The 27,837-nt window shown below is 37.6% G+C and overlaps 1 long non-coding RNA gene across 1 annotated transcript; it reads right to left on the bottom strand.

The window, feature by feature from the left end:
- On the bottom strand, positions 1-24,390 carry LOC138445274 (uncharacterized). Its single transcript, XR_011258788.1, has 4 exons — positions 24,285-24,390; positions 15,456-15,515; positions 14,690-14,767; positions 1-960 (listed from the first exon to the last, which is right to left on the bottom strand). It is a non-coding gene; the product is annotated as an uncharacterized lncRNA (long non-coding RNA).
- Positions 24,391-27,837: the final 3,447 nt, after the last annotated feature.

Below are 27,837 nucleotides of genomic sequence, written 5' to 3'. Positions count from 1 at the left end.
TATGAGTGAGGCCATACCAATTTTATTGACCACAATATGTAAAGATCAGTTTGACAAAGTCATTGACAAATTTGCAGAAGTGAAGGCTCAAAGTCAGAAACCACAGTGGGATTATTTGTTGCCATGGGGACCAATATGTAAGTATTTTTCTCCATTTTCAAAAAAGAAATCAGTGTACTTAAAAATACTAAAATTTTACTGTTTTACATTATTAATTTTTTACTAGAACTATTATTTATGCATTTCTTTTCTGGACATGATAACTGTTGTTTATTTCATAATTATTCCTGAAAATATTTTTGTTATATTAAGGGAGAGGTGTTAAAAATGGTTCCTTTCAGGTGTCAAATACATTAGGTGTGCTGCTACATTCATCTTTTCATTTTAACTCAAAAGAATATAACATGTTTTTAGTCTTTTTAGTACCACAACTTTGTTTTTAAAAATTATGTCAGAAAGAAGTTCATTTTAATAAGGCAAACTTTTAATAAGAAAGAGAACTACTCTTAAATGCACCTCTCATGCACCATAAATTTTGGTAATAATTACATTTCTAATAAACGTATGTTTCATGTCTTAACTATTTTGTATAAACTTCAGTTCAGTCGCTCAGTAGTGTCTGACTCTTTGTGACCCCATGGACTGCAGCACGCCAGCCTTCCCTATCCGTTACCAACTCCCAGAACCTATACAAACTCATGTCCATCGAGTCGGCGATGTCACCAAACCATCTAATCCTCTGTCGTCCCCTTCTCCTCCTGCCTTCAATCTTTCCCGGCATCAGGTCTTTTCCAGTGAGTCAGTTCTTCACATCAGGTGGCCAAAGTATTGGAGTTTCAGCTTCAGCATCAGTCCTTTCAATGAATATTCAGGGTTGATTTCCTTTAGGATTCACTGGTTGGATCTCCTTGCAGTCCAAGGGACTCTCAAGAGTCTTCTCCAACACCATAGTTCAAAAGGCTTAGTAGAATGAAAAAAAAGATACAAAAAAAAATAGCTTGTTAAAATTTAACTTGAAGAAATAGAAATTATGCATATTTCATAACAACTAAAAAAAGCTAAATCCCTAATTTAAAACTCTACAATATAGGTCCAGAATTTCACTATGTAATTCTAGCAAATGTTTAATGAGTAAACCTTTATGCTTTTCAAGAGAAAAAAATTTAGGAAACACTCTCCAATTTAATTCATGAGGCTGGCATAACCCTGAAAACATGAACAGGAAATTATGAAGAAAAAATTGGTTTATTTCAAAAGTGCATGTCTTTCTGAACTCTCATTTGTGCCACTGATCTTTGTCTATTCTCACCCCCAGACTACACTATCTTAATTATTGCCCTCCTCCAGAGGATCTTCCCAACCCAGGGATTTAACCCAGGTCTTCCACATTGCCAGCAATTCTTTACCAACTGGGCCACCAGGAAAGCCCTCTTAATTATTACAGACAGACAATAAGTATTGTCAGACAATAAGTGTTAATACCTAGTAGAACAAATCCTCCTCCTATTACCCTCCTATTCAAAGAATGCCATGAACATATACATCAAAATTCTTCATTTCAGCTAACCAAATAACATGTATAAACAATAATATGTCACAAATAAGATGGGTTTGTTGTAATTATACAATGTTAGTTTAATATTAGAAAACTAATCAGTAGAATAATATTTTAAAAGAATAAAAAAATCATATGACCGTCTTAATAGAAGAGCAGCTGATGAAAACCATCTTTTGGCAAACTAAGAATAGAAGCAAATTCCTTTAACAGAGGAAAGCTACAAGACACCAATAGGCAGACACGATGGAAATACTAAAAACTTTTCTTCTGAGATCAGGAATAAGACAAGTATGAGAATTATCCCCACTTCTGGTCAGCCTTATACGATAGTCCTAGTCAGTGTAGAAGGAAAGAAAAAGGATTCAAAGAAACAAAACTGCTATTATTCGTTATGATTATGTGCATAGAAAATCCCAAAGATTCTACCAATAGATATAGAATTAAATGACTTTAACAAGATTATCTTTGTGAAGCTCATTTAATTCTAATATCTACCTGTAGATTTTTTAAATTGCAGGACTATGACAAGTAGCAATAGCAAATAGAACTGAAAAATTTATAATAGTATAAAAAAATATTTAAAATCTAGCAATAGATATTGAAAAGTTGTGGGGCAAAAGCATAAAACATTCCTGAGAGACATAAAAAACAAATTAATTCAGGCTTATGTCACATTCACATATTGAAAGACCCAGCATTTTACATTTTAATTTTTCTGAAGCTGAGCTTTAGGTTCAATGAAATTCCAATAAAAATCCAAGTAGCTTTATATGTGCACTTAAGTGTGTGTATGTGTATGTGAGAGGGAGAGAAAGAAAAGATCATAAAATTTTTCTAAATATATATATATATATATATATGAAAATTAAAGAAGGAGGTATAGGTAAGACACTCTTCAAATAGGAGGATAAAAATAGGAGGATTTGTTCTACTAGGTATTAATACTTATTGTATATCTATAGTAATTAAGATAGTTTAGTATCAGGGTAAGAATAGACAAAAAGATCAGTGGCACAAATCAGAATACAGAAAGAGATGAATCTTTGCAATAAATCAGTTGCCTCTATTTTCAACTAGATATATACCCTTTGACGTAAAAGTACCAATAAAAGAAAAAGACTGATAATTGAACCATGCTAAAATTAAGAACCTCCATTTATCAAAAGACAGTTTTAATAACCTGTAGTCAAGTAATTCTGCTTCTCTACTGTCAGTGGCCGCAGATAAGAAATTGAAGCAGTGTAATGATTTCAACAAGTTTAATGAAGGAGCAAAAGGAAGTATAATTTGTCTATTTATTAATATTTCTAGAAATAACACATCATTTTATTATTCTCATAATTGAGAAGTTTCAATTGTGTAGTGGGGTAGAGGAATATATTACATATATGAGTCTTAGATCCAGCATACATATAAAGAACACGTGCAAATCAATATTTAAGACAACCCAATGAAAAACAAGCAAGAGACCAGAAAGGCATTTCACAAAAATAGGATACCACAATTGCCAACAACTATAAGAAAAGGTCTTTAATTTCTTTAGCAGTCAGGCAAATGCATATTAAATTAAATTAAATGCAAACTAAAACCACAGTGATATACTACTAGAATTCCTCTAGAAAAGCTAAAATTACTGACAGTCTTAAGTATGGGTAAGGTTGTGGAATCCTTATTCACTGTTAAAAATTTTAGAAAGTGATAAATTATCCATAAAAAGAGAATGGAATTAGCATGTATACATATATTATTCATACATTCAGGTGGCAAGCACTGACTTGTGTCTCAACTGCCTTTCAGGATACGTACAGTATCTAGTTTACAAATAGGAAAAATGAGGCTCAGGAAAGCCAAAGATCTTTAGCGTAAGTTTACTAAGTGGAAGAGCCAGCATCTAAATCAAGTCTTTCCAGCTCTCAACTCCATATTGTTTTCCCTAAGACAATGCAGTTTAGAACATCATTATTATCTGTGAAAGAAGTTCAGTTCTTTGCTCTGCTGATCTCTATCCTAGTTGCCTTCTTTTAAAAAACTTTTTATTGGAGCATAATTGCTTTACAATGCTGTGTCAGTTTCTACTGTACAAAGAGGAAAATCAGCTGCACGTGTACATTGTCTCCTCCTTCCTGATCGTCCTCCTCACCACATCCCACCCCTCTAGGTCGTCACAGAGCACCAAGCCGAGCTCCTTGCGCTATATAGCAGCTTCCCACCAGCTATCTGTTTTACACATGGTAGCGCGTATATGTCAAGCCTAATCTCCCAATTCATCCCACCTTCCCTTTCCCCCTCTGTGTCCACATGTCACATGTGGACATGTTCTCTGTGTCCATGGCTCTATTCCTGCCCTGAAAATAGGTTTATCTGTACCATTTTTCTAGATTCCATATATATGGGCTAATATACAATATTTGTTTTTCTCTTTCTGACTTACTTTACTTTGCATGACAGACTCTGGGCCCATCCATTTCTCTGCAAATGACCCGATATTATCCCTTTTATGACTGAGTAATATTCCACCATATATACATACTGCTACTTCTTTATCCATTCATCTGCCATTGGACATTTAGGTTGTTTCCATGTCCTGGCGATTGTAAATAGTGCTGCAATGAACAGTGGGGTACATGTGTCATTCTGAATTATGGTTTTCTCATGGTATATGCCCAGCTGGCTGGGATTGCTGAGTCATATGGACAGGGAGTGGGAGAAAACAGAATCCACTTGCACGGTTGATGATGATGCCAGTTGATAACAGCCACTGTAGAGAGCAGTATAGAGGTTCCTTAAAAAGCTAAAAATAGAACTGTCTTCTTTTAACAAATTTTTACTTAGTGAACATTATTGTACTAATTTGTTTACATGTGTCTCTTATTACTAGATTCTAATATTTTTGTGGGAAAGCTCTTATCTTTGTGTCTTTATATCCCCAGCATATCACACAAATGTCTGTTGAACGAATGGATGAACTCTTACCCTTGACATCTTGACTCACAATGGGCAAATTCCCATTTCAACTGTTTAACATTTCAACTCTTTAAAGGAAGATTGAAATCACTCTGCTCTCTTCTAGGGAAATTGAAGCCAAATCACATTCTCAAAGATAAATGGTTCTATTTCATCTTTCCATTTGAAGTGATTTGCAAACAATTCCACTTCTTGTTGCTCTATTCATTCACACACTATCCAAGGTTCACAAACTATACCCAGACAATGTGTTGAAAGTTTTGTTTTCTTCTCCTCTTCTGTGTACATTTAATCATAAACATGTCTCTCAGAATTATATTCAGCATTATAATTTGCATCCCTGCTATACATTTGCATTCATATGTCAACTTTTTTAGAATCCAGGGAGAATTTTATTTCAGCTATACTTAGTAATTAAAAATAAATATCTGTTTTATAGGAGAAAAATCTAAAAATAGATATCTTTAGTATGTTAACAGAAAATACATTCCTGGGAGATGATATACAAGGTACAAGATGCTACATGATGTGACAGAATTAATTTTAGCCAAAGTCTTGCTCATTTGAATGTAACAGTTAGTTATAACTTCTAAAAGTTGTGTAAAATAAAGATTATTTTAACACTAATATTAAAATGCCACCTACCTGAGTGACATGTGATCTGCTGTATTTGCTTGCAGCAAATTCTATTAGTATATTTATATTGTGCTCAAAATATCAGGGTATTTTAGGTTAAGTTCATAGTCTTTGTTGCAAAAACAGTTAGTGACTCTGATATGTATAAATATTTATGACTGTAATGAGAATAGCTAATAATAATGATATACTGATAACGTCTAAGTTTAGAATTTGTCTTTATTTGGTATTCCTGGTTGCTTGGTGGGTAAAGAATCTGCTTACAATGAAGACATAGGAGATGTGGTTTTGATCCCTGGGTTGGGAAAACCCCCTGGAGAAGGAAATGGCATCCCTCTCCAGTATTCTTGCCTGGGAAATCCCATGGACAGAAGGGCCTGGTGAGCTACAGTCCAGGGGGTCGCGAAGAGTCAGACATGACCGAGTGACTAAACACAACACTGATAATGTCTAAGTTTAGATTTTGTCTTTATTAATGCAATAGCCATCACTGTAAATACTATCATTATCTCTATTTTACAGTAAGAAAGCTGAGGCCCACAATAAATATTTTTTCAGTGTCACACAGTTAATAAATGGTAGAGATGCTACATAAATCTAAATAATCTGTCCCCACAACCCCTGCTCCCCACTGCAGTACTATGCAGTACCTCATATATATGAGGAAAGCATATATAAGAAAAGTTGCTTTGTGCAAGTTTTACTTTAGCTAAATTTTTCAATAGTACCATAATTCATCATTTAAAATCAGAAATGCTCTAATTGTAGAATTAGTCTGGAAAAAAATGAAAAGCAGCATTATTACTAATTATTATAGAGTCTTGAGGTCAAATAAAGATTTACAAAATTGTGCTTTGATGAAATCTGTGGTTTCAGATATATTATAGAAAATGGTTTTACCTGCTTCCTAATGACTGTTTGTGAACTAAAATGTCCCATGTGATTTGCTCTTTTTAGAAATAGCTCTGAGGATATCAAATGTGTTAAGTTTGCTCTGATATATGGAAACTTTTTATGGAAACTTTTTTTCCCGTAGCAATTTGGGAAGACAAAATAAAATTTGGTATAAACACGAAGATTATCTTCAGCATTTGCAGCAGAAATTTCGCACTTAACATTGATCCTGTCAGGTAAAAGAAACAAAAATAACCACAAAGGATAAACTTCATCAGTTCCTTTCTGTAACAAGAGCTTTGTTTTTCTTCACATCTCTGTTTTGTGTCCTGATTAACCTTACTTTTCTGGCTCCATTTACGTTTAATTAATATGCATCCTTTCATAGCAAAACATTTAAAATTTTGATCCTATAAATTAAGGATTCATTATAATTCATAAACAGAACCAAAAACTACTTTTGGCATAAGTACAGAGAGAGTGGAAAGCGTAGCTAAGAAATTTGACCCATACCCAACCAGCATCTGCAGAGTTTTGTTACCTAATTTGCAGAATTCATGTAGCTTATTCCATTCACACAGCCGTAGAGTGACAGAAAACTTTTTTCCATTTTCCAGCAAAATAGTGTACAGGCAGCAGCATGTTATAAAACAAAGCAGCTCTTGCCAGTTAATCAAGATTCTCCAGCTTCCCCTTGTGCCTGGACCTCTGCAGCCTTGCCCAGACATCCTTGCCTAGGTCCATCAGGAACTGCACATTCCTCTACGGTTCCAAATAGCAAAGCTCGATATTCCAGAAATGTTTGCTCTAATCCTGACTTGTCTCACACACCCTGTGCTAGGATCTCTGTTCATCTGTATCCATTTACTAGTAATTTGCTCCTGTTCGGTAGATGAATTAGTTTTTCTTGTCTATAACTGGATGACAAAGTCCAAGAAAGAATCTTCCACCTCAGTCCTGTCCATCTGTTCACCATATCCCATGGCCATGTGTGCTGAACTTTTCATCTCCCATAGCTGATGTGGCTACTTCACGCTTCCAAAAACTTACGTAATGTTAAAACTTAGAACATTTACAAGTTGTCAGGGAACATGTACCTACCCACAAATAATAATCTTTTTTCTTTTTTTTTTCCAAAAAATAAACTATCCTTTTTTTAAACTTTATGATTTATTTCAGTTGAATTGAAAAATGTCTCCAAAGTTTTTTTTCAACACTGAAATTGGGACTTGGTGAAGGGAAGTGGTACAGTTCAGAAGGGAAAGTTCTGCTAACAAACTCATTTTTTTTTTTTTGAGCCATGGAAACTACCATTTTGTTGTTTAAACATGGAGTGAAATGATCTGAGCTATGGTTTAGAAATATTAATCTGACTACTGTGTTTTTGATGGCTTAAAGAGAACAGTCATGAAAGCCAGTTGTATGATCAATCTGAGTGAGAAAGTAATGAAATCTTCCCTTAAATAAGGAAGTAGTAGTGGAAATTAATAGGAAGAAGACAGCTGTTGTCTGTAGAATCTGGCAGGATCTAACAACTAAGTTAGGGAGAAGGAAAGTCAAAGGTAACTGAGGTTTCAGGTTGCTCACTGCCCACTCTTAGTGCTAATGCTGTTAAGAAATATGGAACAACACAAGAATGAATCCATTCTGCAGTTAGGGAGATAGTGAAATATCCAAGAAGAGGTATTGAACCAGGCAGTGGAAATACAGAATTTATAAGATTTGAAAGTCTCTTTACCAATAGCTGTGAAAATGGATATAATTTCTGTGTGACAGTATGTAGTGTAGAAAGATGAGTTGCATGGGACTTTAAGATACATTCACTGAGGAAAAAAAGGATTGATAAAGGCAAGTATGCAAGAGGAATAGTCAAGAAGTTGTGGGGGCCCCATGAAAATTTGTTTATTCAGTCCCCGAGTCATGTCCAACTCTTTGTGACCCTATGGATGGCAGCATACCAGGCCTTCCTGCCCCTCACTATCTCCTGGAATCTGCCCAAGTTCATGTCCATTGAGTCAGTGATGCTATCCAACCATCTCATCCTCTGCTGCCCTCTTCTCCTTTTGCCTTCAGTCTTTCCCAGCATCAGGGTCTTTTCCAATGAGTCAGCTCTTTGTAGCAGATGGCCAAAGTATCGGAGTTTCAGCTTCAGCATCAGTCCTTTCAATGAACACCCAGGACTGATCTCCTTTAGGATTGACTGGTTTGAATTTCTTGCTGTCCAAGGGACTCTCAAGAGTCTTCATCAGCACCACAATTCAAAAGCATCCCTTCTTTGGTGCTCAGCCTTCTTTATGGTTCAACTCCCACATCCATACATGATACTGGTCCCATCACTTCTTGGCAAGTAAAAGGGGAAAAAGCAGAAGCACTGACAGATTTTCTCTTCTTGGGCAACAAAATCACTGTGGATGGTGACTGCAGCCATGAAATTAGAAGACGCTTGCTTCTTGAAAGGAAAGCTATGACAAACCTAGACAGCGTATTACAAAGCAAAGACATCACTTTGATGACAAAGGTTTGTGTAGTCAAAGCTGTGATCTTTCCAGTAGTCATGTAAGTATTCATGAGGATACACAGTCACAAAAAATCCAGTGAGGAGAGCTTCTTGCAGAAGCTCTACCTGGGGTTCTTTGAGTCTCTTAGATGTGCGTATTAATGTTTTTAATAAAATTTGTTATATTTTCAGTTATCATTTTTCAAATACTTTTTCTGCTGTCTTCTCTTTATCCTCTTGTTGCGGAACTCCCACTACTAAGATACTGGGACATTTGATGTTGTCCCATGGTCTCTTCAGTTTGGATAGTTTCTACTGATCTGTCTTCAAGTTCACTGATTCCTTCTTGTGCCATCTTAAATCTGCTATTGTGGCCTTCTAGTGAATTATTTTGTTTTTCAAATCAGGAATATATGCTTTGGTACTTTTCCTCTAATTTCTGTCACCCTGCTGAGAATCTCTATTTGTCATTCATTGCTGTCATACTTCCCTCTAACTCCAGATCAGTGCTTTGAACTAAATAGCTGCTTTTTAAAAGAAGTGTTTTGTATTTTTTGTCTGCAAAATTCAACATTTGAGGACAATCAGATAATGTTTTTATTAATTGCTTTATTTCCTGAATATAGGTCACACATTCTCATCTCTTTGCACATGTCATAATCATTTTCTTGAAAACTGGATGTATTAGAAATCCAATGCTTATCCATTGCACCACAGAGCCTGACATAACTAGATATATTAGGCAATATATCTCAATGAGTCTGGATTTTGATTTTTGTTTTCACTTCTGAAGGTTATTTTTGCTGCTGATTTTGTTTGCTTGTTTAGGAATTTGCCTGGGTTAAATTTGTGAAAATTTTTTCCTCTGCCATTTGCTTGTGCTGATGTCTCTGCTCAGTTTAAAAAATATATAAAAGTAAAGACTTCCCTGATGGTCCTGTGGCTATGACTCCATATTCCCAATGCAGGGAGACTGGGTTCAATCCCTAGTCAGGGAACTAGATCCCACATGCCACAACTAAGACTTTACGTGGTCAAATAAATAAGTAAATATTAAAAATATACATATAGATATATGTAGAAATATGTGTACATTTCATAGATAGATATAAATGTACATCTATATGTATCTATACATTATATATTATATTTCTATATATGTGTATATCATTTTACACAGAATTTACAGTCTTAGAAAATAAGTTTTATTCATTTGCTAAAAGCTACTCAAATTGGCTAATACTATTGAGACTATAGTTTGGTTTTACATTGTGGCCAGTAGAACATTTGTTTCGATTGAGTATAAATTTGGGTTTTTGCCTTCTTTTCTTATAACTTCCATATAGTCAACACCATTAATAACTTTTCTAAAACAGAGATGTGAATGTTTTCTCCTTGCTGAATTCTCAGTCTCATGAATCCAGTCTTAGAACCCTGATTTTAACAGAATAGTCATCTGATTTTTAGTTTGATGGTTCCATACTCGGATCTCCTGGCAACAGGAGAGTAACCCTTCCTAGAACCATGAGAGAAAACAGTCTGTTTTGAGTATGGTAGAAGATAAGAATAAATCTGATAACTCATGTCACACTTTAAAATGTGTATTTTTTATTTAAGAAAAATGTTAATAAGTTGGCAAACTTATTAATGTTTAAATTTCTAGGAACCATTTTTATAGCTGATTATAATATGATTAAATATATTCTTATTTGCTAAATATATCACAACTACAATCTACTATAATTTTGCTATAGTAATATTTTTTATTTATCAATAACTTCATTATTTTTACCTCCTTATGAAATAGTTGCATGTATACTGAAATTTTTAATAATGTTCCATAAAAAGATAATAAGACTTATTGACCATCTTGGATTAATTTTTCATGAATGTGGTATCAAGTATATTCTTTTATAACCTCAGGTTTATCAATTTAATTCAAATGATCAGTCTTTGCTGACTAGTCCTCTCTGTCATCAGCTATCCTCCAATTCTAATCTCAAGACTTTAGGAACTTTTGAGTTTGTAATCAGAAAGCTCCCTGGTAAGCATGAATGAGACAAAGGTCTTGAATGTTCATCTCAATTCTGGTAGAACCCAGAGAGTTGTCTCGTACATTTTATTACACATCTTTCTACTGACCACAGTTCTCCTATCCCAGAGCACTGCTCCTTAGTTTATGAGAACTTTAAGTCCCATCATTAAATCTTTGCTAATTGCATGTAACCTCTTTGGTTATAATTAGTTTCCACTGGACTGTAACCAAAGCCCATTCCAGTCTCCATCCATCATCTGGGAAAAGTTACTCCAGACCTCAATTTTCTGTCTATAAATAAGTAAAATAAAAGGGTCAAACTAGATGTCTAGCTGGGATATTTCATAATTTTATGTGTTTATGTATTTTTGGAATGAGTGTCCACATACAGTCTTGCTTAATGTTACTTTGTGTGAATTGGCTATTATTAATATGTATATATCTACACATTGTCTATCTACACGTAGCTTCCTAGGCACAACTAATTTTTTCAGGCTTTAACTTATCCTGTTACTATGTCCAGGTATCAGTTCATCTAAAATGACCAGTTAGAACCATTTCTTCTCTCAATCATAAAGATTCCCCAAACACAGGAGCTGCCCTGAAAGAATCTCTCAATACGTACTGAATTGACATGGGTCATTGATCCTCATTTCTAGACTCTGCATGGAGGTAGCTGTGCTGGGAATGGTGGTTCTGAAAAGCAAAAAGACTTTAAAAATCTGCAGGGTCAGTGTAGATAGACTGGGTCAGGGTAGAGGCCAGTAGCTCTGAAACTAGGTAGTAGGAAATAGAGAAACAAAAAACAGGAACTTTGGGATTCTTTGAGGAGCTTTAAACCACTTTAAAACACCACAGCCCAAATGTTTGTGCTAAAGAAGTAAGAGGGCCAAGGAGAAAATATTAGTCAGATCTGGGGCTTCATTCATTCCAATAACATGCCTGGCAGAGAAATCACTATCCGTTTTGCAACATAACCTTAGGACAAGTCTGGGCAGGCTTTGGGAGAGCAAAAAGTTGCCTTCCACAAACTGACCTGGCTTGCCAAGCAACCCACACACATGCCCCACACATGGAATCTTCCTTCTTTCCTTTTTTCTATCCTCTTTTCATTCATCCCTCATCCTTCCCTCCGTCTAGTCTCTTCTTCCTCCTTCTCTTTCTCTCTGCTCCCCTCCTCCTTCTTCACATTCTCCCTTCCTTCTCTCTCTCTCTCTGTGTCCTTCTCCAGAATAATCTGTGGGATTGTGGAATGTGTTTGTCAGACAAGTGCATCAGGGAAAATTAAGAATAAGACAGAGGCATGTGTCTTGTGGTCATCATAAGTGCTTGGGCTTCTATAAACCCTAATCATTTATTTTATCTAAGCACTAAAATGTTGGTCTTTAGTAATTTATAGTTCAAGTACACATATTAATAAATGTCTTTGTGTGTATGTGTGTACATGGAAGTGTATATATCTGTGGGTTTGTCCTTATATAAACACTGATGGATATTTTTCCAAATGAACTGGTGCTGACCTTTGTTTTGTGTTTAAGCAGAAGGAACTTTATGTTCTACTTTTCCTCTGGAGAGAGATGGAAAGACTACTAAGGGTGGTGGCGGGGGGCAGATTTGTGTGTGTGTGTGTATTAGGTACTATTTAATGGAAAATTTGGGGATATTTTCCTTTGTCATGGTCCAAATAAACCTGTAAATGTCATAGTTACTGGGAATAAATATCTTTCTTCATGAGGGCCTTCTTAGTTTCCAGAAAATCTTATAAATGTTTATCAGTAAAGTCTATATAGTAGACTTTGTTTCATTAATAATAATAGTTACCTTTGAGAATCTACTCTGTCTGGCACTGTGTCTAACACTTTACTTCATCCTTATAAACTTGCAAGATGGTCATTAATAGCCCCAGAACACTGAGATTTGGGGATGCTGAGCAATTTTCCTGAGGCTATAGAGCTAATAAATTGTACAACTGTTACTTGAACATAGATTGACTATCTCTATCCATAGGACATTTGCCATCATGACAGAGAGGGACTCGGGTAGATTTGGGACTTATTTTGTAATTATGAGAGCTTCTCTATCAAGATGTTTGCTTTTTGTGAACTTTAATGGCCAATGGAAAATAATTTGATAATTATTATTTTTTTAAGTTTAAAAAGTCTTAGAAGCGATCTAAACCTAGTGATATGTTTTCTTAGATTCTTAGAAAAGGTTTTAGAGTATACATAAGCAGCCTTCAGATACCGAATCATAATGCTTATCTGCTTTAAAAAGTGATGTAGTGTCATTTTCTAGAATCTAAACTACAGATAGCTTTTAAATATATACCTTTATTTGCAGTATTATATAGAGGTAATATTTTCTGATACACAGTCCTTCTCTTAGAAGGAAGATAGTATTTGGTGTAGTCTGCACAGGAGCAGTCTTCCTCATATTTGTCCTTGATAAGTTAGGGTGTGTAGCAGCACTGGGTTCCTAGGGAGAGTTAATGGGCTCAGGCTGCTGGGGTCCGCCTTATTGACAACTGTGCAATGCTTAGTGAATACTGCTAGAGATCTGCAGTGGCTGCAGGGGCTATTGGGGTCCTCAGTGACGCCTCTAGGTCGGGTGGCTAGGAACCAGGGAAGGCAGTAGTAGTAGCTGGAGCAGATGGCATGACACAGTCGGCTGGGGGGGACAGCTGCAAGTGCCTGTGTAGTGGTGGAGTCTGGCTGCAAACACACACATAGTGCTGGGGGTTAGGAGCCAATGACAGGTTCACTAGAATCTGCAGGGGCCCTGGCTGTCCGCCTGCTCTTCTGCGTCTCCACAGTCCCCTCTAGGTGTGCACACTTCAGGAGGCCTTTTCTGTCAGTGAAATGGAGTACTGTGGGATGTTTCACTCTGATAAGTTCTCCCAACCACTCTGTTACCACTCATTGGAAGACATCTGAAGAGGAGAATATCTCAGACTGAAGGCAGCCAGTCTACAAACAAATGGTAAGCGGCTCAAAAGCAGATCTATCACCACAGCTGCAGCTCCATCAAGTCACCCGTTGGCAGAGCAGAATCTGGCCTCCTTTGTTTTGCAACATCAGCTCACTATTTTGTTTGGTTTCTTAAATACGTTTTAACTTGAAATTGCCCTCCATAACTGAAAGCACCCTTTGCTGTCAGGATTAGTGTTGAAATCTTCCAGCTCACTTAGCAGACAAGATAGTTCTCTCTGGAGGGTCTCTGCGGGGGTTGCTAACCATAAATCACTGCTTCCCTTAGGCCAGCTAACTCTGAACAGCACGAAGCCTCAGTTAGGTCAGTAAAAAGGTTTTAAACACTGCTCTGTAGATTGGAATGAACTGGCTGCATCTCAGATTTATCTAGTGAGATTTTTAAAGATATGATCCATGCTCAAGGAATGAGATGCGCTCAGAAATATTTTTTTTAAGTTCCTCTAATAATTTTGGTGAATAGCCATGCTTTGGAACCATGACTCACAGCATCGAAGAGAAATGTAACTCCTACTCCTTCCTATTTGTGAACTCCACTACTGTCAACAGCAATGTTATCCAAAATGGGAGGTAGCTGCCACTAGCAACACACAGCGCTTGTGAGCACTTGATGTCACACGGCTATTTGAGATTTCAAAGGGGTGTTGAAATAACAATATTTCGGACATACTGGATTAAGGAAAAATTTTATAAAGCCTTATTTCACCTGTTTGTTTTGATATATTTTAATGTAGCCACTACACACTTCAGATTACCTATGTGGCCAGCATTATATTTCTTCTGGACTATCCTTATCTAGAACGCCACAGCTACCACAGTTCAGAAATCCTGAGTCATAAAATTCTAAAGGTGAAGGGATCTTGTAGATGATAACAAACTTTCATTCCATGAATGAGGTTATTGGCACCCGGTTGGGTGCAGTGACTTATTCATGTCCCTCAATTGGTGATAGAGTCAGAAAGTACATACCTGGCTCTCCATCAAGTGTCTACTTGACTTTTCCCTCCCGTGATGCCTGTGTTTGGCTGCAGTAGCCACACTGAGTATTTCAGGACTCCTCTAATTCTGGGGCACAGAAAGGCCTACTAGCCTCAGCCCCTGCTGTCATCTCTGCTCACCTGATCTGTCTTCATAGCTGGTGGTTGTTGTTCAGTCACTCAGTCGTGTCCGATTCTTTGGTGCTTCCAAATTCATTTCTAAAAAGACATATTTGGGCCTCAAGTTAATGTCTCCCCCTTTTATCATCTCATATTAATTACTGATTTTGACATCCACAGGGAGCTGTGGTTTTAGTAAGGTCTTGGTATCTTTTCAAAGCATGGCTCAGAAAAACAAAAACCCCAACCAACTGAGAAAAACAAAAAGCAGAAACAAACCCCTTCTAGCTAATTGAGAAGTGTGAAACTTTGAAATTCATTATTATGTTTCCCCCCAACATTTACTACATTTTGGTTTTCTCTGGCATCCAGAAAACAATGTTACTTCTCCAGTACTAGTACACTCTTCCGAAGGATCAAGTGCTGATGGGTGGTGAGCCACTCCCTAGCTTCTGCCCTTTAGCTGTAAAAACAAATTATTTTTTACATGACATCAACATAGCCTTGCTTATATAAGACTTTTTTTAAAGCCAAAAATATTTTCCTTCTTTCTCATCTGTTAATAAACTATTTGAGAATTTTAAGTAAATAGGTAGCATCCAAAATATTTCTAGAATCCATCACCCTGCAATAGGAATATCTGCTGCTCTGAATGTTACGTTCCAGGGACCCACTTTCCCAGATGATTCCAAGCCTGTTGAAGTCTACGTATGTACATGTCCCAAAATATATGAAAATCTGTTTGTTTATGGAAGTGTGTCAAAAGTCTGAAGACACAGGGAAATACCTGGCTGAAGCCTTTGCATTTTGATGTATATTCTTCTGGATTCCTTAGGTTTAAGGTGAGCTGTCAAGTGAAGAATTTATAGAGTGATTAATCCAAGTCACTGATAAATTAAAATACTCCAGGCAAATAAGACTAGGTAAATAAATCTTGTTTCAGAATTTCTTAGAACTAGGTCATAAAATGCTTTCTAATTTCAGTTCATCACTATCTAGTTGAATCCCTGACACTGGCAGAAGGCAAGCAAGTTAAGTTCTCTTTCCCTGGTTCCAAGGCCCTATATCCAGTGCAGTAAAAATTTCTGATCACTATGCTATTTTCCTCAGAAGTTACAGGTGTCTTTCACTGTTGCTGCTTCTTCCTGACCATAGAGATATTCATCTTGTGAAAAGGCATAAAAATAATAATCAATACATGACTGTTTAGAGATTCTACAGTATTGACACCATCTGCAACAGCAGTCTGCAGCCTATGCTTGTATGTAAACTGCTGCTGCTGCTGCTGCTAAATCGCTTCAGTCGTGTCTGACTCTGTGCGACCCCATAGACGGCAGGCCACCAGGCTCCACCGTCCCTGGGATTCTCCAGGCAAGAATAATGGAGTCGGTTGCCATTTCCTTCTCCAATGCAGGAAAGTGAAAAGTGAAAGTGAAGTTGCTCAGTCGTGTCCGACTCTTAGCAACCCCATGGACTGCAGCCTACCAGGCTCCTCCGGCCATGGGATTCTCCAGGCAAGAGTACTGGAGTGGGGTGCCATTGCCTTCTCCATGTATGTATACTACCATATGATTATTTATAAATGTAGGAGGTAGAAAGAGTCTTTGACAGTCTTAACTTTGTTGAGGGAAAGAGATATTCTTTGCTGATAAAAAACCTGAGATGACATAATGAAGAAATTGGGCAAGACTGGGATGTGCAGTCCTTGGAAGCCTTCTTCCCAGTGGCAGGAATTGATGACTCATGATCATTCAGGTGGACCTTCTCTTTGATGAACTGATTACTTCTAAGCTGTGGGAAAACTCTGGTGCCTAACAGCTCTAACAATTGCTAATTTTCTTGGTGTATTTCAAAAATGCATGTTAAAAGATCTATGTGACCCTTGGAAAAATCTTAAATGTAGTGTATTGCTTTAAAGATCTATGTGACCCTTGGAAAAATCTTAAATGTAGTGTATTGAGAGTTTCTTGGACTGCAAGGAGATCAAACCAGTCAATCCTAAAGGAAATCAACCTTGAATATTCATTGGCAAGACTGAAGTTAAAGCTGAAGCTCCAATCCTTTGGCCACTTGATGCAAAGAGCAGACTCACTGGAAAAGACCCTGATGCTGGGAAAGACTGAAGGCAAAAGGAGAAGATGGTGTCAGAGGATGAGATAGCATCACGGACTCAATGAACATGAACTTGAGCAAACTCCAGGAGCTAGTGGAGGAAAGGGAAGCCTGGCATGCTGTAGTCCATGGGGTCAGAGAGTTAGATATAACCAAGCGACCGAACAACAACAGCAAATTGATTTAAACCTTATCTGTGTTACTGCTCTTTCCTTCTTCTCCTGCTACTCTGAACAGACTTCTCAATATCACATGGTATCTGTTTTTATGCAGACTTGCCTCTACTTCTCTTTCTAAAGCATCAAGGCATCTTCTTACATATTCAACAGATTTATGTAGATTAGAAAGAATGCGGATGCCACTGTTTCAGTTTTATACTTCTGAGAGGTCTATATCTTTAAACTTTGAAAGTAAACATAAACGAGATCTCTCTCCATGTACACAGAAACCACCAGCGCAAAGTTTTTAAGCTACAAGTCGTAATCTCTTAGTGAGTTTTGAAATCTATTTAGTCAATGAAAATCTTTCTTTTTTAGTGAAACAGACTAAAATAAACTAGTTTCTGAAACTTTGTTTTATACATACCTATTTCAGTATCTTTATCATATATTATTTACCTAGCTATTATTGATATCTATTTTTTATCATCTCCTCTATCCATATTAGTTTTTAGTTTAAAAAAAAAGGGTTGAGGAAAATCTGCTTTAAAGGAACTGTTAGAAATATTATTAGATTTTGTAACAATTCTTATGATTTTCGAGTAGACTAAATAGGGAACACTTCTTGTAAGTCTGCATATATAATGACATTCTCTTTTTATAACATCTTCCTCCCAGAACTCCATGTTGGATATTTTGGGGGAGTTTGGAGATTTGCGTTTTTTTTTTTTTTTTTTTTTTGCTTTTACAAACTGTGTGTAGAAAGATGAAAAATGCTTAATGTTGAGTTTTAAAGACACCTAGATCAATTATTAGAGGCCTTTGGATCTTGGCTCAAAGCTCTCTGGGCCAGATTCAGCTCATATTCCTCCTTACTGATGCCATCTAACGGAAGAAACAGGTGGAATGTCAGCTGCTCACAGTCCTTGCCTTGGTGGGCACTGCCTGTTAATGGTGCATCAGATGAAGGAGGTTATGGAAGATCAGGGACCTACTCAAATACTGTCCTTCATGTTCATACTTCATCCATGTATCAATGCTTGGAGGTCAGTAGCCAGTGAACCTTGTTTAAACTTCTGAGCAATACTGACACCAAACAGAAACAGAAATTTAAAGTGAAAACTTTATAGTGATATGAAAAGCAGAGCATAATTTCTAAAGGAGTTGACGAGAATTATTGCTTCCCTATACATTCTGATACTGAAGTCTTCCACTCAGACTGTAGAATCTGACACTTCTTTTATTGTCCATCCAGAATAATCGAGCTGTGATTTGTCATCTCAAAGTCTAGGCAATAGAAGTTACCTACAGAGATAGAAACCAACAATAATTTATATTTTCTTCATTTCAATTCAGTTCAGTTCAGTTGCTCAGTCATGACTCTTTGCGACCCCATGGACTGCAGCACTCCAGGCCTCCCTGTCCATCATCAACTCCTGCTGCTGCTGCTAAGTCGCTTCAGTCGTGTCCGACTCTGTGCGACCCCATAGACGGCAACCCACCAGGCTTCCCTGTCCCTGGGATTCTCCAGGCAAGAACACTGGAGTGGGTTGCCATTTCCTTCTCCAATGCATGAAAATGAAAAATGAAAGTGAAGTTGCTGGAGTTTACTTAAACTCATGTCCTTTGAGTTGGTGATTCCATCTAACCATCTCATCCTCTGTCGTCCCCTTCTCCTCCTGCCCTCAATCTTTCCCAGCATCAAGGTCTTTTCCAATGAGTCAACTCTTTGCATCAGGTAGCCAAAGTATTGAAGTTTCAGCTTCAGCATCAGTCCTTCCAATGAATATTCAAGACTGATTTCCTTTAGGATGGACTTGTTGGATCTCCTTGCAGTCCAAGGGACTCTCAAGAGTCTTCTCCAATACCACAGTTCAAAAGCATCAATTCTCTGGCACTTAGCTTTCTTCACAGTCCAACTCTCACATCCATACATCACTATTGGAAAAACTATAGCTTTAACTAGACAGACCTTTGCTGGCAAAGTAATGTCTCTGCTTTTTAATATGCTGTCTAGGTTGGCCATAGCTTTTCTTCCAAGGAGAAAGAGTCTTTTAATTTCATGGCCGTAGTCACGATCTGCAGCGATTTCGGAGCCCCTCAAAATAAAGTCTGTTACTGTTTCCATTGTTTCCCCATCTATTTTCCATGAAGTGATGGGACCAGATGCCATGATCTTAGTTTTCTAAATGTTGAGTTTTAAGCCAACTTTTTCACTCTCCTCTTTCACTTTCATCAAGAGGCTCTTCAGTTCTTCTTCGCTTTCTGCCATAAGTGTGAAGTCATCTACATATCTGAGGTTATTGATATTTCTCCCGGCAATCTTAATTCCAGCTTGTGTTTCATCCAGTCCAATGTTTATCATGATGTACTTTGCGTATAAGTTAAATAAGCAGGGTGACAATATACAGTCTTGACATACTCCTTTCCTGATTTGGAACCAGTCTCTTGTTCCATGTTCAGTTCTAACTGTTGCTTCCTAACCTGCATACAGATTTCTCAAGAGGCAGGTCAGGTGCTTTATTAAAACTATTCTTTTTATTGGGGAAAGGAAGATACAGACACTGGTGTCAGTTCCTCGTAAAACTGGCAAATAAAACTTTTTAATATATTTCTGAACTGAGAAAAGAGCATAATAGTTCTAACTGACAATGCTTCTTTTAATAAAAACAAAGATTATATTTAATGTGATATTTTAGCAATTTTCTCCCTGAAAATAAACAGTATATTTTACCCAGTTTCTTAGTAATGACCTAGTTTCTTAGTAATTTAATAATGACCATTATTGTCAGAATCTTATAATTTTCAGTAGTCATTGTCAGCCATACATGATCAAATTTAAATACATCTTTTTTTCCTATTTATAACTTTGGTTTAGCTACTATATTCATATATTTTGTCTCCTATATATATTAAGATCATAAAGAAGGCTAAGCACCAAAGAATTGGTGCTTTTGAACTGTGGTGTTGTAGAAGACTCTTGAGAGTCCCTTGCACTGCAGGGAGATCAAACCAGTCAATCCTAAAGGAAATCAACCCTGAATATTCACTGGAAGGACTGATGCTGAAGCTGAAGCTCCAAGACTTTGGCCACCTGATGTGAAGAGCTGACTCGTTAGAAAAGACTCTGATGTTGGGAAAGATTGAAGGCAGGAGGAGAAGGGAATGACAGAGGATGAGGTGGTTGGATGGTATCACCGACTAATTCGAGCAAACTCCAGAAGACAGTGAAGGACAGTGAAGCCTGGTGTGCTGCAGTCCATGGGACTGCAAAGAGTTGGATTCGACTGAGCAACTGAACAACAACTATATATGGTAAACACTGTTTTAATACTTAGCAAATGCAGTTTAATACTCAATTGTGACATTAGGAAGGTTTTTGGCTTTCAGAGAATGACATCTGAAGATCAAGAACATACAAAAGTTACTACTGTTCTTTCACACTCATAAGTAGAAACTCTATAATAGAGATCTTTTATTTCAATACAGCATATACAACAGGTGATGTGGTTAAGTGGAAACAGCTGGATGTTTTGCAATATTATTACAAATCAGAATCGTCTAATGCTTCCTTTTCACTGCAAGCATTTGTTAATCTCAGCTCATTTGTAGTTTTAAGTGTTGGTATAGTTTGCTTTGTTTCATAAAATTGTATCTGTTGATTTGTGAGGCAAGATCTCTTAGGTTAGCATTCTCTCTGGTTGCTAGGTCATGGTCATTCTTACTGGTATCCAATAAAAGCAAAAGCAATATGGCAGCATTGCTTTCAAACACTTCTCCGCCAAATTATGTTTTGCTTATAAACTTGCTTACAGAGAAAGAATATTGCCATGTATCTGCGTATGGAAAGAAAGTTACATCTTGACATGTTTTCTAATATTTTATTTGTAATTTCTCTTTAATGTTTTTACTTGTTGAAAGATGCAGAAAATATTTGAAAGATGGTTTTTGAAGGAGTTGTAAACAAAGATAACACCATTATCCCACTTTGATTAGAGCATGAATTTCTGAGTGGATGTAACAATTCACTGGTAATTCTCAGGTTACTTTGTGAGTATTAGTATGGATATTGAATGCATCCATATGTTTGAAAATGTTGCCCCCTTGGCGTCATCAAAACAGAATTATAATTAAGTCAAGTGCTCAAATACTGTTCTTAATAAAGAAAGGCAATGCCAAAGAATGCTCAAACTACCGCACAATTGCACTCACCTCAAACGCTAGTAAAGTAATGCTCAAAATTCTCCAAGCCAGGCTTCAGCAATACATGAACCATGAACTTCCAGATGTTCAAGCTGGTTTTAGGAAAGGCAGAGGAACCAGAGATCAAATTGCCAACATCCGCTGGATCATCGAAAAAGCAAGAGAGTTCCAGAAAAACATCTATTTCTGCTTTATTGACTATGCCAAATCCTTTGACTGTGTGGATCAAAATATACTGTGGAAAATTCTGAAAGAGATGAGCATACCAGACCACCTGACCTGCCTCTTGAGAAACCTGTATGCAGGTCAGGAAGCTACAGTTAGAACTGGACATGGAACAACAGACTGGTTCCAAACAGGAAAAGGAGTACGTCAAGGCTATATATTGTCACCCTGCTTATTTAACTTATATGCAGGGTACATTATGAGAAATGCAGGCTAGAGGAAGCACAAGCTGGAATTAAGATTGCCGGGAGAAATATCAATAACCTCAGATATTCGGATGACACCACCCTTATGGCAGAAAGTGAAGAAGAACTAAAGAGGCTAAAGAGCCTCTTGATGAAAGTGAAAGAGGAGAGTGAAAAAGTTGGCTTAAAGCTCAACATTCAGAAAGCGAAGATCATGGCCTCTGGTCCCATCACTTCATGGCAGATAGATGGGGAAACAGTGTCAGACTTTATTTTTGGGGGTTCCAAAATCACTGCAGATGGTGATTGCAGCCATGAAATTAAAAGACGCTTACTCCTTGGAAGGAAAGTTATGACTAACCTAGACAGCATATTAAAAAGCAGAGACATTACTTTGCCAACAAAGGTCCATCTAGTCAAGGATATGATTTTTCCAGTGGTCATGTATGGATGTGAGAGTTGGACTATAAAGAATGCTGAGCGCCAAAGAATTGATGCTTTTGAACTGTGATGTGGAGAAGACTCTTGAGAGTCTCTTGGACTGCAAGGAGATCCAACTAGTCCATCCTAAAGGAAATCAGTCCTGGGTGTTCATTGGAAGGACTGATGTTGAAGCTGAAACTCCAATACTTTGGCTACCTGATGCGAAGAGCTGACTCATTTGAAAAGACCTTGATGCTGGGAAAGATTGAAGGCAGGAGGAGAAGGGGACGACAGAGGATGAGATGGTTGGATGACATCATCAACTCGATGGACGTGGGTTTGGGTGGACTTTGGGAGTTGGTGATGGGCAGGGAGGCCTGGCGTGCTGTGGTTCATGGGGTCGCAAAGAGTCGGACACGACTGAGCGACTGAACTGAACTGAACTGAATACCTCTGCAGTTAGACTCAGTATTATTAGGAAAATTGTTAGTTTTGATTCATTAGTTACTTGTTCCTCTCTGATGAATTTGAAGTTTTTAAATAGTTCATGTGCCTGAACAGAAATGACAAAACATCAGTAGTGTTTTTCTACTTTTATGTGCTAACTTTTGTGCTGACAGAAGTACAGTTAAATTCATTGGTTAGAGCTCTGGTAGTCTCAGATATTTTAAAATGTCAGCTTTCTACAACTATTGTTATAAATTTTGAGGGGAAATGGCATCTGCCATTTTTAGCCTAGAGCCATTTATATCCTGGTATCAAAAGAGATTTTAAAATTATATAAATGAATATAAGTTTTAATACTAAGAAATACCCTTATTTCCTTTATTTGTGCAGTTGAATAAACTTCTCTGAGATTTATAAAATAATCACATTTGCTTGTTTTTTAGAATTACTCCTGGTCTCCAAATTTGTAAGATTCTTTTAAAATGTCTCATAATCATCTGGCTACTACCCAAACCCTCCTTTAGTTTTTTACTGTGGAAAGACATTTGACCATCAAATAGATCTTCTATTTTTATGAAGCATAAAGTGAAAGTGAAGTCGCTCAGTTGTATCTGACTCTTTGTGACCCCACGGACAGTAGCCTGCCAGGCTCCTTCATCCACAGGGTTTTCCGGGCAAGAATACTGGAGTGGGTTGCCATTTCCTTCTCCAAGGGATCTTCCCACCCCAGGGATCGAATTTGGGTCTCCCACATTGCAGGTGGATTCTTTACTGTATGAGCCACCAGGGACTCCCCTATGAAGATATATGGTCCCTATGAGGACCATGTATCTAGGAAAACAGTACTATCAAAATAGAAATTCTCAAAATAATTTCAGTTTCATGTATCATATAGTGAAGAAATGAAAAGAAACTAACAAATGTGTTTGTATGTGAAACTACAAAATAGAAAGAGCTATCTGATCACCCTCCTTTTGATGTATATTATCTAGATTATTAATATTATTTTACATATATTATATGTATGTCATTGTATTAAAATCCACACTATTTTCGAACCAAAAAGATCCTTAGAGATCTTCTACACCAGAACTTCTCAGACTGGAGTCACCTGCAGAGCTTTAAAACTTGCTTAGAGTAGGCATCTTGTAATGAATCAACATTTCTGGGATAGGGCCCCAGGCATCAAAGGTTTAAACATTCCCCAAATGATTCAATGTGCAGCCTAGTGTAAGAATAAGTGGTCGAAGCCAGTAATTCTCAAACACACTGTGCCTAAGAACCACCTGTAGAGTTTGTTAAAACATGGACTTCTGGTCCTTACTCCCAGAATCTGGGCTTGGAGCTGACCTTTTAAAAAGTCCCTTGGTTCCCAGAGGAGAGGGGATAAGTAGGGAGGAGAGATAAATTGGAAGATTGGAATTGACATATATACACTGTACATATAAAATAGATAAGTAATAAAGACTTACTGTATAGCACAGGGAACTCTCCTCAATGCTCTATATTGGCCTATACAGGAAAATATGCTAAATAAGAGTGGATATACATATGTATAAGAGATTCACTTTGCTATACACCAAAACTAACACAACATTGTAAATCAACTATACCTCAATAATTAAAAAAATTTTTTTAAAGTCCCAATTCCATGTACTGAACGTATCCCCCACCTTATGTATTGAAGCCCTGATCCTATATGACTATATTTGGAGATAGGACTTTGAAGAAGTACAGTTCTATGAAGTCATAAGTGTGGGGTGATAATCCAGTAGGACTTGTTGTAAAAGAAGAGGAAGAGAGAGAAAGTTCTGTTAAAGGCAGTGTGAGGTTATAGCTAGAAGACAGGAAGAGAGCTCTCACCAGAAACTGAATCAGCTGGCACCTTGATCTTGGACTCGCCAGTCTTCAGAACTGTGGGACACAAATTTCTGTCATGTAAGCCACCCAGTCTCTGGCATTTTGCTGTGGCAGCCCAAGCTGACTAATATACCACGTAATGCTGATGCCAGCAGTCCGTGAGCCACATTTTGAGCACTGCTAGCTTAGGCTGGATTCCGCAGAACTTGTTTTAATTTGCCTGAGGGTACTGCAGGGTGTCATTATTTTTTAACGTTTCCTGGGTGATTCTAGTGTATAGATAGAATTGAAAACCACAGATCAAGCCCAGTTTCTTCAACTTATAGCTAAGGACATGGAGACTCAAAAAGGTTGAGTGATTTTGCCCAAGTTTTAAACGCTGAATTTTAAATCGCTGAATTTTTCCAAATTTATAGGAAAAAAAAAAGAAAATTTATTCTGATGTCACACTGCTGGCATCTGAAAGACTTAGTCCTAGAGCCCAGTACTCTAAGTTTCTAGTATTAACCCATTCATTTTCCCCCAAACAACATTAACATTTGTTTAATTCAGGCAGATCCACTTTCCTTTTCCATGATAGTACAATCCAAGAATGTTGTAGTCTGAGTCTGCTTAGTAACAGTTGCTGTTTGTTGCCACATGCTTAAAGACTGAATAGAAAGTGAGATCATACACACACACACATACACACACATGCACGCACACGCACACATGTGTATATGAGCTTCCCTAGTGGATCAAGCAGTAGAGAATCTGCTAGTAATGCAGGTGCCACAGGAGTTGAAGCTTCGATCCCTGGGTCAGGAAGATACCCTGGAGGAAGAAATGACATCCCACCCCAGTATTCTTCCCTAGAGAATACCATGGACAGAGGATCCTGGTGGGTACAGTCCATGGGGTTGCAGAAGAATCAGACATGACTAAAGTGACTTAGCAAGCATGCATACATGTATATGAATATATATGTGGTTGACCTTCACACAATAATATTAATTTGCTCACTGTGAACAGAAACACTGGTACTGTCCTTCTTGTATAATAGCAAGAAACAGAAAATTGACTTGTGCAATAGAAAGATGAAAACTTTTCTGAATGCCCTAAAACCCCCAGGTATAATATGAATAAATTACCAACATGGGTAAAAGTTTACTGAAGATTTCACCCCAAGGACAAAAGTGTGGTTTGGTAGCAATTGCAAGTATGTGGTACTGAGCTTACTTTGCCTAAATCTCAGTGGAAAATTATATCATCAGTAACCTATGGCATCAAATTTAATGATGATAAATGTGCTATTTTGAGTAGGCATTTGATTTTTCCCTAAAATAAAGCTTATCTCTCCTTATACATTGACATTCTGTTAGTGGAAAAAATGAATCTTGACATTTTAAAATAAATTGCCATCAGTTCAGTTCAGTTGCTCAGTCGTGTCCGACTTTTTGCGACCCCATGAATCACAGCATGCCAGGCCTCCCTGTCCATCACCAAGTCCTGGAGTTCACTCAAACTCACGTCCATCGAGTCAGTGATGCCATCCAGCCATCTCATCCTCTGTCGTCCCCTTCTCCTCCTGCCCCTAATCCCTCCTAGCATCAGTCTTCTCCAATGAGTCAGCTCTTCGCACGAGGTGGTCAAAGTACTGGAGTTTCAGCTTTAGCATCATTCCTTCCAAAGAACACCCAGGACTGATCTCCTTTAAAATGGACTGGTTGGATCTCCTTGCCTTGCAGTCCAAGGGACTCTCAAGAGTCTTCTCCAACACCACAGTTCAAAAGCATCAATTCTTTGGCACTCAGCCTTCTTCACAGTCCAACTCTCACATCTATACACGACCACTGGAAAAACCATAGCCTTGACTAGATGGACCTTTGTTGGCAAAGTAATGTTTCTGCTTTTGAATATGCTATCTAGGTTGGTCCTAACTTTCCTTCCAAGGAGTAAGCGTCTTTTAATTTCATGGCTGCAATCACCATCTGCAGTGATTTTGGAGCCCTCCAAAATAAAGTCTGACACTGTTTCCACTGTTTCCCCATCTATTTCCCATGAAGTGATGGGACCAGAGGCCATGATCTTTGTTTTCTGAATGTTGAGCTTTAAGCCAACTTTTTCACTCTCCTCTTTCACTTTCATCAAGAGTCTTTTTAGTTCCTCTTCACTTTCTGCCATAAGGGTGGTGTCATCTGCATATCTGAGGTTATTGATATTTCTCCTGGCAATCTTGATTTCAGCTTATGCTTCTTCCAGCCCAGCGTTTTTCATGATGTACTCTGCAAATAAGTTGAATAAGCAGGGCCATAGTTCATTGGAAATATGAGGACCTCGAAAGAAAGAAGTTAAGTGTGCTTTTTGGTCAATGACGCAGCATGGAGAAGTGGGAGAAATGAAGCTTGGCTAGAAACCAGGAGGACTGAAGTCTCTTCCCATCCCTATCAGTAATTAGCACCAGGAACTGTAACAATGACCCCTTATGTTAACCTCTGTTTCTTTGTAAGATGAAAGGGTGGGTATTATTCCAAGTTTATTTTACTTTCATTGTATAGATCATAAGCACCTCTAAGGAATGCTGCTTTTCTGTCAAACTTTACTTCGGTTTTTTAATTTTGTTTCCATTTGTCCACAAAGAGTAAAAATGGCCACTCAAAATTTGCACCATTTTAAAATAAAAACTAACACAGAAGAAGAAACAATCCGTATTCTTTGGAGTCAGGTTAGAAAAAGATGTTGAAAAATACCATTGGATCACATCAGTTCAGTTCAGTCGCTCATTCGTATCCAACTCTTTGCAACCCCATGAACTGTGGCACACCAGGCCTCCCTGTCCATCACCAACTCCTGGAGTTCACTCAAACTCACGTCCATCAAGTCGGTAATGCCATCCAGCCATCTCATCCTCTGCCGTCCCCTTCTCCTCCTGCCCCCAATCCCTCCCAGCATCAGAGTCTTTTCCAATGAGTCAACTCTTTGTATGAGGTGGCCAAAGTACTGTAGTTTCAGCTTCAGCATCATTCCTTCCAAAGAACACCCAGGGCTGGTCTCCTTTAGAATGGATCGCATACTTAGCTTTAATATCAGTAAACTGTTAATTATTCCTCATCTAAAAGATGCGATACATGAAAAGCAGACAAGAATTTCATTGCTTCATACAGTTAATCTCACCAGCAGAAGAAAAAGCCTGAATAGCCTGGCTATTGGAATTCAGTATTTATAATACTTGGGCAGCAGAAATGTGAAATGAACATTGCAATCTGAAAGCAACTTCACTAGTTCAACCAGTATTGAAATCAAGTATCACTTCCCCAAACTGCATATCCGACAAATGTGTTTAGAAATAAACATATTAGTGAACTGATATAAATGAAACAGATCTTCACAATATTTTATATAATTATTAAACCAGGAGAAGCATGACAAACAAACTTATATTTTAAATCTAATGCTTCATTTGATTCAACTGCCCATTACCCCTGTAGAACAGTGGTTCTCAAGCTTTCTCTACACTGGAGTCATAGGGCCTTAAACACTGAGTTATTATGCTTTGATTGGTACAGGCTACAGTCTG

This window comes from Ovis canadensis, chromosome 8, assembly GCF_042477335.2.
Source record: "Ovis canadensis isolate MfBH-ARS-UI-01 breed Bighorn chromosome 8, ARS-UI_OviCan_v2, whole genome shotgun sequence".
Taxonomy (NCBI): domain Eukaryota; kingdom Metazoa; phylum Chordata; class Mammalia; order Artiodactyla; family Bovidae; genus Ovis; species Ovis canadensis.
This window is presented reverse-complemented; position numbering and strand designations above follow the sequence as displayed.